The sequence below is a fragment of the Palaemon carinicauda genome, chromosome 5 (assembly GCF_036898095.1).
Source record: "Palaemon carinicauda isolate YSFRI2023 chromosome 5, ASM3689809v2, whole genome shotgun sequence".
Classification (NCBI taxonomy): Eukaryota; Metazoa; Arthropoda; class Malacostraca; order Decapoda; family Palaemonidae; genus Palaemon; species Palaemon carinicauda.
The window spans coordinates 111,659,729-111,670,447 of record NC_090729.1 but is presented as its reverse complement, the minus strand read 5'-3'; positions in this window follow the sequence as shown (position 1 = coordinate 111,670,447).

The following is a 10,719-nucleotide window of genomic DNA, read 5'->3' as shown; positions in this document are numbered from 1 at the left end:
AACTAATTCCTATTAATTTGAAATCATAAACAATCCCAAAGAAAGAGAGAGAGAGAGAGAGAGAGAGAGAGAAAGAGAGAGAGAGAGAGAGAGAGAGAGATCTATGTATACAAAACCAATGTTAATACATAATGTCATGGAAAATATCAGCATAAAACTAACTCCTATTCATTGCAAAATATGAACCCCAAGAATACAGAGAGAGAGAGAGAGAGAGAGAGAGAGAGAGAGAGAGAGAGAGAGAGAGAGAGAGATCTACGTATACGAAACCAATGTTAATACATATGAGCAATCCTAAGAATACAGAGAGAGAGAGAGAGAGAGAGAGAGAGAGAGAGAGAGAGAGAGAGAGAGAGAGAGAGAGAGAGAGAGAGATCTACGTATACAAAACCAATGTTAATACATATGAGCAATCCTAAGAATACAGAGAGAGAGAGAGAGAGAGAGAGAGAGAGAGAGAGAGAGAGAGAGAGAGAGAGAGAGAGAGAAACAACACACAGGCACATAAAACCTTTGCAAACAAAAGAAGCATAAACACGCGCAAATGCATCTACGGCGTCTCGCAATGCACATCGCCTTTTTATTATAAACACAGCACCTCCAACAGAGTGACACATCTGGTCAGAAAGCCGTTGCAAGAGGCCCTAATGACAACCACATGCAACCATAAGCCATAACCGTAAACGGTCTCACGCTACATGCTACACGGCCTTATGCTGGGATCACACACATTCCCGTATTTTGCTCCCGTAAGAAAATTTAATGGTAGTTGGCAATCAAACATGTCAAACTTTTGAGCTTGCATTTTCTCCTGTAAGAGAATTTAATGGTAGTCGGCAACCAAACACGTCAAACTTTTGAGCTTGCGCTTTCTACCGTAAGAGAATTTAATGGTAGTTGGCAATCAAACATGTCAAACTTTCAGCTTGCGTTTTCTCCCGTAAGAGAATTTAATGGTATTTGGCAACCAAACACGTCAAGTACCAAACACGTCAAGTTTTTCAGCTTGCGTTTTCACAACGTCAAACTTTTGAGCTTGCGCTTTCTACCGTAAGAGAATTTAATGGTAGTTGGCAATCAAACACGTCAAGCTTTTCAGCTTGCGTTTTCACAGTAAGAAAATTTAATGGTAGTTGGTAATCAAACACATCAAACTTTTGAGCTTGCGCTTTCTACCGTAAGAGAATTTAATGGTAGTTGGCAATCAAACACGTCAAGCTTTTCAGCTTGCGTTTTCACAGTAAGAAAATTTAATGGTAGTTGGTAATCAAACACATCAAACTTTTGAGCTTGCGTTTTCTCCCGTTAGAGAATTTAATGGAAGTCGGCAACCAAACACGTCAAGCTTTTGAGCTTGCTTTTTCTCCCGTTAGAGAATTTAATGGTAGTTGGCAACCATACACGTCAAACTTTTCAGCTTGCGTTTACTCCCGTAGGAGAATTTAATGGAAGTCGGAAACCAAACACATCAAACTTTTCAGCTTGCGTTTTCTCCCGTAGGAGAACTTAATGGTAGTTGGCAACCAAACACGCCAAACTTTTGAGCTTGCGTTCTCTCCCGTAGGAGAATTTAATGGAAGTCGGCAACCAAACACGTCAAGCTTTTGAGCTTGCTTTTTCTCCCGTTAGAGAATTTAATGGTAGTTGGCAACCATACACGTCAAACTTTTCAGCTTGTGTTTACTCCCGTAGGAGAATTTAATGGTAGTTGGCAACCAAACACGCCAAACTTTTGAGCTTGCGTTCTCTCCCGTAGGAGAATTTAATGGAAGTCGGCAACCAAACACGTCAAGCTTTTGAGCTTGCTTTTTCTCCCGTTAGAGAATTTAATGGTAGTTGGCAACCATACACGTCAAACTTTTCAGCTTGCGTTTACTCCCGTAGGAGAATTTAATGGAAGTCGGCAACCAAACACATCAAACTTTTCAGCTTGCATTTTCTCCCGTAGGAGAATTTAATGGTAGTTGGCAACCAAACACGCCAAACTTTTGAGCTTGCGTTCTCTCCCGTAGGAGAATTTAATGGAAGTCGGCAACCACACACGTCAAACTTTAGAGCTTGCATTCTCTCCCGTAAGAGAATTTAATGCTAGTCGGCAACCAAATACGTCAAACTAACTTGCGTTTTCTCACGTAAGAGAATTTAATGGTAGTTGGCAACCAAACACGTCAAACTTTTGAGCTTGCGTTTTCTCCCGTAACAGAATAAAATGGTAGTCGGCAACCAAACACATCAAACTTTTGAGCTTGCGTTTTCTCCCGTAACAGAATAAAATGGTAGTCGGCAACCAAACACGTCAAACTTTTAAGCTTGCGCTTTCTCCCGAAATTTTGTTTTTAATGGTAGTTGGCAACCAAACACGTCAAACTTTTGAGCTTGCGTTTTCTCCCGTAACAGAATAAAATGGTAGTCGGCAACCAAACACGTCAAACTTTTGAGCTTGCGTTTTCTCCCGTAACAGAATAAAATGGTAATCGGCAACCAAACACGTCAAACTTTTGAGCTTGCGTTTTCTTTCGTAAGAGAATTTAATGGTAGTCGGCAACCAAACACGTCACACTTTTCATCTTGCGTTTTCTCCCGTAAGAGAATAAAATGGTAGTCGGCAACCAAACATGTCAAACTTTTGAGCTTGCGTTTTCTCCCGGAAGAGAATTTAATGGTAGTTGGCAACCAAAAACGTCAAACTTTTGAGCTCGCTAAGTAAAACCGAGGGTGTTGATACGTCTGGCGTATGACATTACAGTTTTTTTGGGTTGCGCAAGTACCGTCCAGTATACAATTGGATGCAAACCACGGTCGGGGTTCAAGCCCATACATGAGCAAGTAAACATTTAGTGGGTTTGACGACCTGCTGACGGTAGCTTGTAGGTCAGACGTATATATTTATTGTCGCCCTTGACGGCGCGACGCTAGCTGAAGGACACCTACTTTCCTCTTGGTAAGGGTAGAAGAGACTCTTTAGCTATGGTAAGCAGCTCTTCTAGGAGAAGGACACTCCAAAATCAAACCATTGTTCTCTAGTCTTGGGTAGTGCCATAGCCTCTATACCATGGTCTTCCGCTGTCTTGGGTTAGAGTTCTCTTGCTTGAGGGTACACTTGGGCACACTTTTCTGTCTAGTTTCTCTTCCTCTTGTTCTGTTAAAGTTTTTATAGTTTAAATAGGAAATATTTATTTTAATATTGTTACTATTCCTAAAATGTTCTATTTTTCCTTATTTCCTTATTTCCTTTCCTCACTGGGCTATTTTCCCTGTTGGGGCCCTTGGGCCTATAGCATCCTGCTTTTCCAACTAGGGTTGTAGCTTAGCATTTAATAATAATAATAATAATAACGGGTGGGTCTTGGGGCAAATTGTGGTCCGTGGATTTATTGGGGACAGTGATAACGTCTGCCTTCAGAAGCACGATTCTTGGGAGGCTGTGAGTTCTATTTTAGCTGGCAGAACTTGAATTTTTCGTATTAAATGATATTATATTCCTTATTCATTACTTCCCATATCTAGTTTATATATTTCCTTTCCTCACTGGGCTATTTCCCCTGTTGGAACCCCCTAGGGCTTGTAACATCCTGTTTTTGCAACTAAGGTTGTAGTTAATAATAATAATAATAATAATAATAATAATAATAATATATTCACAGATGAAATCAAGCTTTTGTATAAGGAATAGATATAGATAAGCACATACTTGCTTTAATTTCACGTAAGTTAATCCTGTCACGGAAATTAAAACAAATTACAGAGGTAAATTTCTCTTTCCGACAATGGCTTGTCGTGATATACATAACACATATCACATTCCGCGTAAAATAAGTTATAAAGTCAAAAAAAAAAGAGAGAGAGAGAGAGAGAAATCATAGCAGCTATAAAAATATATGTATAACTAATAAAAGATGAATAAATATTACTAATATACATAAATACATTTCCTACGCTTTTTATATTTAAATGAAGATGGTGAAAAATTTAAAGCAATAATATGATCCATTGAAAACGGTTGGTATGTTCAGAGATGATGACATAAATTGCACATTAATTTCAAAACATGTATTAAAATATGAATAAAGGCATATATATATACATATATATATATATATATATATATATATATATATATATATATATATATATATATATAATATATATATATATATATATACTGTATATATATATATATATATATATATATTTGTGTGTATATATATATATATATATATATATATATATAATTCCTACGTTTCTTATATCTAAATGAAGATGGTGAAAATTTTAAACCAATAACATAATCCATTGAAAACGATTAATAATTTCATATATGATGATAACATACAAATTGCACATTAATATCAAAACCACGCACAACACAAATGACGATAATTAATCATATAAACGAAAAAATACACAATAAAAATAAAAACACGAAGTCAATCCACACACCCTTCAAATATAATGCCACATCACAAAACCATAAACACAAAGTAAACATATGTCCAAACCCCCTCTCCCCCTTCACCCCCAGACTCCATCCTTACCAAACCCCTCCCCCCAGACCTCTTCCTTACCATACCCCCTCCCCCCTCCCCTGACTCCATCCTTACTATAACCCCCCGGACATCAGCAAGCGAGAGATCAGATCCCCCTCCCAACGCGCAAGTCGGTTTGTAACCGACTTTACAGATATAAATATATTCTCACCGATGAGTTCATTTGGCTTTTGAATCATCGCAAAACGGGAGGGGGAAGGGGGGTGGAGATTAATAAAAATGGGGAAAATAAGTGGGATGTAGAGGAAATTCATAGAATTTTTTTTGTCTGTTTAAACGTGTATATGTATGTATGTATGTGTATGTATGTATGTATACACACACATATATATATATATATATATATATATATATATATATATATACTGTACACACAAACACACACATACATATATATATATATATATATATATATATATATATATATATATGTGTGTGTGTGTGTGCGTGTAATTGTGTTTGTATATGCGTGCTTATGTGTGTACTTGTACAGTGTATATGCAAATACATAATATATATATATATATATATATATATATATATATATATATATATATATATATATACATATATATATATACACGCACACACACACATATATATATATATATATATATATAGAGAGAGAGAGAGAGAGAGAGAGAGAGAGAGAGAGAGAGAGAGAGAGAGAGAGAGAGAGAGAGAGACTGTTCATCTATGCGTAGTCACGAAATCTAAACATCCATCCAGTCACGACTGAACAGGTAAAATCATAATCAATCAATAACATACCACTCATCATATTCATCACTATTATCATTATTATTCATAACATACCTTACCATACGAGATTTAAGACTGCCAGCTTCCACACAGCCAACAGAGAGACAAGAAGTTAACTAAAGAATGTTCCTCACTTTTTCCCAATAAAATTGAAAAGGAAAACATAAAAGAAAATCACTATCATATTCATCACTATTATCACTATCATTCATAATATACCTAACCATACGAGATTTAAGACTGCCAGCTTCCACACAGCCCACTGAGAGACAAGTAGTAGTTAACTAAAGAATGTATCTCACTTTTTTTCCAATAAAATTGAATAGGAAAAAAAATCATTATCATATTCATCACTATTATCATTATCATTCATAATACACCTAATCATATGAAATTTAAGACTGCCAGCCTACACACAGCCAACTGAGAGACAAGAAAATCTAACTTTAGAATAAATCTTACATTTTGCCAATAAAATAGTAAAAAATTATATTAAAACAAATAACCCAAGGAGAGCAATACCTCCTTGTGCATGACTACGAAAAGCAATTGGAAAGAGGCTATAGCAACGTAGTTGACGTGATCCCCTTCACCAAAACATTACTCAGCAATTCTCATGAGTCACCGATTCATAATTAAGAAGCTTTTCGTAACAAGACCATTGGCCCATCTGGAATGCTATGAAGATAGAAATTAGGAGGAACAACAGAGAAACAGGATATAACACCAACACTCATTAATTAATTATTATTACTTGCTAAGCTACAACCCTAGTTTGAAAAGCAGGATGCTATAAGCTCAAGGGCCTCAACAGGGAAAAATAGCTCAGTGAAAAAAGGAAATAAGGTAATAAACTACAAGAAAAGTTTCAGAACAATAGCAGCATTGAAATAAATCTTTCATTAATTAATTATTATTACTTGCTAAGCTACAATCGTAATTGGAAAAGCAGGAGGCTATAGGGCCAAGGGCCTCAACAGGGAATATAGCCCAGTGAGGAAAGGAAATAAGGTAATAAACTACAAGAAAAGTTTGAGAACAATAGCAGCACTAAAATAAATCTTTCATATATAAACTATAAAAACTTCAAAATTACAAGAGGATACAAATTTCAAAACGAGAGGAAGAGAAATAAGATAGAATAGTGTGCCTGAGTGTACCTTCAAGCAAGAGATCTCTAACCAAAGACCGTGGAAGACTATAGTATAGAGGCTATGACACTACAAAACAAAATAGTAGCAAACAATAGCTAAATCGCAATGATAATTCTTATTACTGCAACAATAAACATTCTATTTTCTTAAATATCATTCGCTATTCAGCAAGGTGGTAAAAATTCTTGAACCTTTATTACTTGAAGCATCAAGATTTAGGGGGGGAGAGAGAGAGAGAGAGAGAGAGAGAGAGAGAGAGAGAGAGAGAGAGAGAGAGAGAGAGAGAGAGAGAGAGAGAAATTTGGAAATTAATTTTGTGAAACAGGAAAAATGAAAAGAATAACCGACTTCCAAAGATACAGAAAAATAAAATGAAAAAATCATATTGTTACACATTATGGAATGACCGAAAATAATGAAATATAGAAAAGGAAAACAAAAATATCATCACACAAAAAATAATAAGACTTGGAACCCTAAGAGAATATTCCTCATTATTCTTTATGCGTCGCCCTACACATTCTTAATGGACTCGCCAGAAGGATATAGTCTTGTTAAATATTGCACAGAAAAGAAGGCCTATATAACAGGAAGAGTAAAGAAAAAATACAGTGTTATACATGTAAAAACAATAACACAAAACAAGAATCACTTGTACAATAACACATACCTCCATATATATATATATATATATATATATATATATATATATATATATATATATATATTCAAAACTTTTCGTCTTTATCTTCATGTGCGCGTTGTCAGAGGAAGGTAAATTAGCATTATCATTACTACTAGCTAAGCTACAGCCCTAGTTGGTAAAGCAAGATGCTATAAGCCCAAGGGCTCCAACAGGGAAAAATGACACAGGTGTATCCTTATTCAATGCTTCTTGATATATATATTTATTTATTCATAATATATATATATATATAAATATATATATATATATATATATATATATATATATATATATATATATATACACACACACACATGAGCATACGCTTCATGAGTCAGGCAGGGCAGCCAATCGGAACTACGGTTTACGCAAAAGTCAAAGCAAAGTCCTTCAAAAAGAAGGCAACCATGCTGACCCCGTGCAAAATGAAAAAAAAAAGTTAATAGGATATATATACATATATATATATATATATATATATATATATGTATATTATATATATATATATATATATATATATATATATGTATATATATATATATATGTATATATATATATATATATATATATATATATATATATATATATATATATATATATATATATATATATATATATATATATATATATATATATATATATATCAGCACTTTTCCATATTGTACATAGCATGTATAAATACTCTTATATCAAAATTTAATACGTAAATATGAAATCCCTATATCATCGTAAACGAAATTCAGGCATTTTACATTATGAGTTATATTGCAGTGCAAAACGGACTGAAACATTTTAAAAACATTTTGATTTCCTTTTATGGCGCAGAGAGATAAAAGTGGTAAAATAAAAATCAGGTTCGTAACCTTACAAAACACCTGTTTAATTCTAGTTTCATCAACACTCAATACCACCTCTTCTATATAAAAAAAAAAAAAAAAAAAAAAAAAAAATCATGATCATTAATAACATCATGTGTAGTAAAAAAGAGAATCTACCAACTCGCAAACCCACAACACAAGCTGTTAATAACAGCTTTCAACAGTTGATACAGACTATAGTTTTCAAATTCATGAAAAATAAACAACATCGTTAATAACATCATAAGTGTCTATCAACTCGCAAACCCACAACACAAGCTGTTAATAACAGCATTCAGCAATTAATACAAACTTGTCTTCAAATACATGAAAAATAAACAACGTTAATAACACCATAAGGTTAGTTAAAAGAAAATCTATTAACTCGCAAACCCACTACACAAGCTGTTAATAACAGCTTTCAACATTTGATACAGACTATAGTTTTCAAATTCATGAAAAATAAACAACATCGTTAATAACATCATAAGTGTCTATCAACTCGCAAACCCACAACACAAGGTGTTAATAACAGCTTTCAACATTTGATACAAACTATAGTCTTCAAATACATGAAAAATAAACATCGTTAATAACACCATAAGTGTAGTAAAAAACAAAATCTATCGACTCGCAATTCCACAAAACAAGCGGTTAATAACGGAAATCAACATTTAATACAAACTAGTCTTAAAATTCATGTGCAAATAAACAATATCGTTAATAACATCATCATAATAGAAAAATAAAATCTATCTACTCGCAAACCCACAACACAAGGTGTTAATAACAGCATTCAGCATTTAATACAAACTATAGTCTTCAAATACATTATAAATAAACATCGTTAATAACATCATAAGTGTAGTAAAAAAACAAAATCTATTAACTCGCAAACCCACAACATAAGGTGCTAATAACACCATTCAACATTTAATACAAACTATAATCTTCAAATACATGAAAAATAAACAACATCGTTAATATCATTACAAGTGTCTATAAATTCGTAAATCTACAACACAAGCTGTTAATAACAGCATTCCGCATCTAATACAAACTATAGTCCTCAAATACATGAAAAATAAACAATGTCGTTAATAACATCATGATAAAAAAATAAAATCTATCAACTCGTAAAACTAAAACACAAGCTGTTAATAATAGCATTAAACATCAAATACAAGCTATAGTCTTCAAATACATGAAAAATAAACAACATTGTTAATAACATAAGTGATAAGTGACTATAAACTTGCAAACCCACAACACAAGCTGTTAATAGAATTCAGCATTTAATACAAACTATAGTCTTCAAATACATGACAAACCAACATTGTTAATAAAATCAAAATAAACAAAATTTTTAATAACACAAAAATAAACATTTTTAATAACACAAAAAATAAACATTGTTAATAACACAAAAATAAACCTCATTGTTAATAACACAAAAATAAACAACATTGTTAATAACATTGTGTCTATCAACTCGCAACCCCACAACACAAGCTGTTAATAACAGCATTCAGCATTTAATACAAACAATAGTCTTCAAAAACATGAAAAGTAAACATTGTTAATAAAACAAAAATAAACAACATTGTTCATAACATTATGCCTATCAACTCGCAAATCCACAACACAAGCTGTTAATAACAGCATTCAGCATTTAATACAAACATGAAAAACACCTCAGAAATACACAAGATAGATACACATATATGCAATTCACATACCCATTACCCCAACCCCATAAGCAAATGCATCTTTCGTAATGACTTCAAACAATCGAAGAATGAGTTGTTCCCGACGTCATTCAAGTCCAAGTCAAAATGTCTCGTCTCCGACTTCCAAATTCATTCCACCAATCCAGCTGGACCATCCGTCACTTGGACTGACACACCAATACCCAGACAACGTTTGCATTTCAATTACCAGGTCTATTGAAATCTATCGATTTAATGACGTACAAAGACTAACGCACAAACACACGAACACAATGGAGCACAACGTCTAACATGCCACGTCAATTCGATCGATAAACCTATCAATCAATAGGACAATTGTCACGCAGTGATATGCCTCAACAATAAAGACGAAAGACAAAATAAAAAGAATAAAAAATGGTCCGCCTATGGACTCAAAATGGCCTCCCGCGGTTCGACTTGTGAAGCCTTACAATAGAGTCCATAGCCATTCGAAGAACGTTTCTTTCCCTCCACTGCCAAGCTTTGGATTCAAAATATTTATACCATTCGCCAGGAGAATTCAGAGCCCATATCTTCTTTATCAGTTCTTTCTTGGATTCCACCAGATTTAGACTAAACGGAAGAATTAAAAAGAAATAAAAAATACAAGACTCCTGGAAGCTAGCGTTTGCCATGCATTATTCTGGTGCCTTTAGACAGAGAGAGAGAGAGAGAGAGAGAGAGAGAGAGAGAGAGAGAGAGAGAGAGAGAGAGAGGTTAATTTTTCCTACATTATTAGGTTGGGCCCGTGTAAGGTGTAAAGTTAGTATTCTATTTTTTAAGATTACAAATTAATGTACTTCAAAACGCTGAGAGAGAGAGAGAGAGAGAGAGAGAGAGAGAGAGAGAGAGAGAGAGAGATTCTACCACCTGTCCAATCAATAGGGACTTAACGATCGCTGCTAGTCCACCCACTCCCACATCCCAGCCTCACAACAAGCATAACCCAATTTAACAAACTCC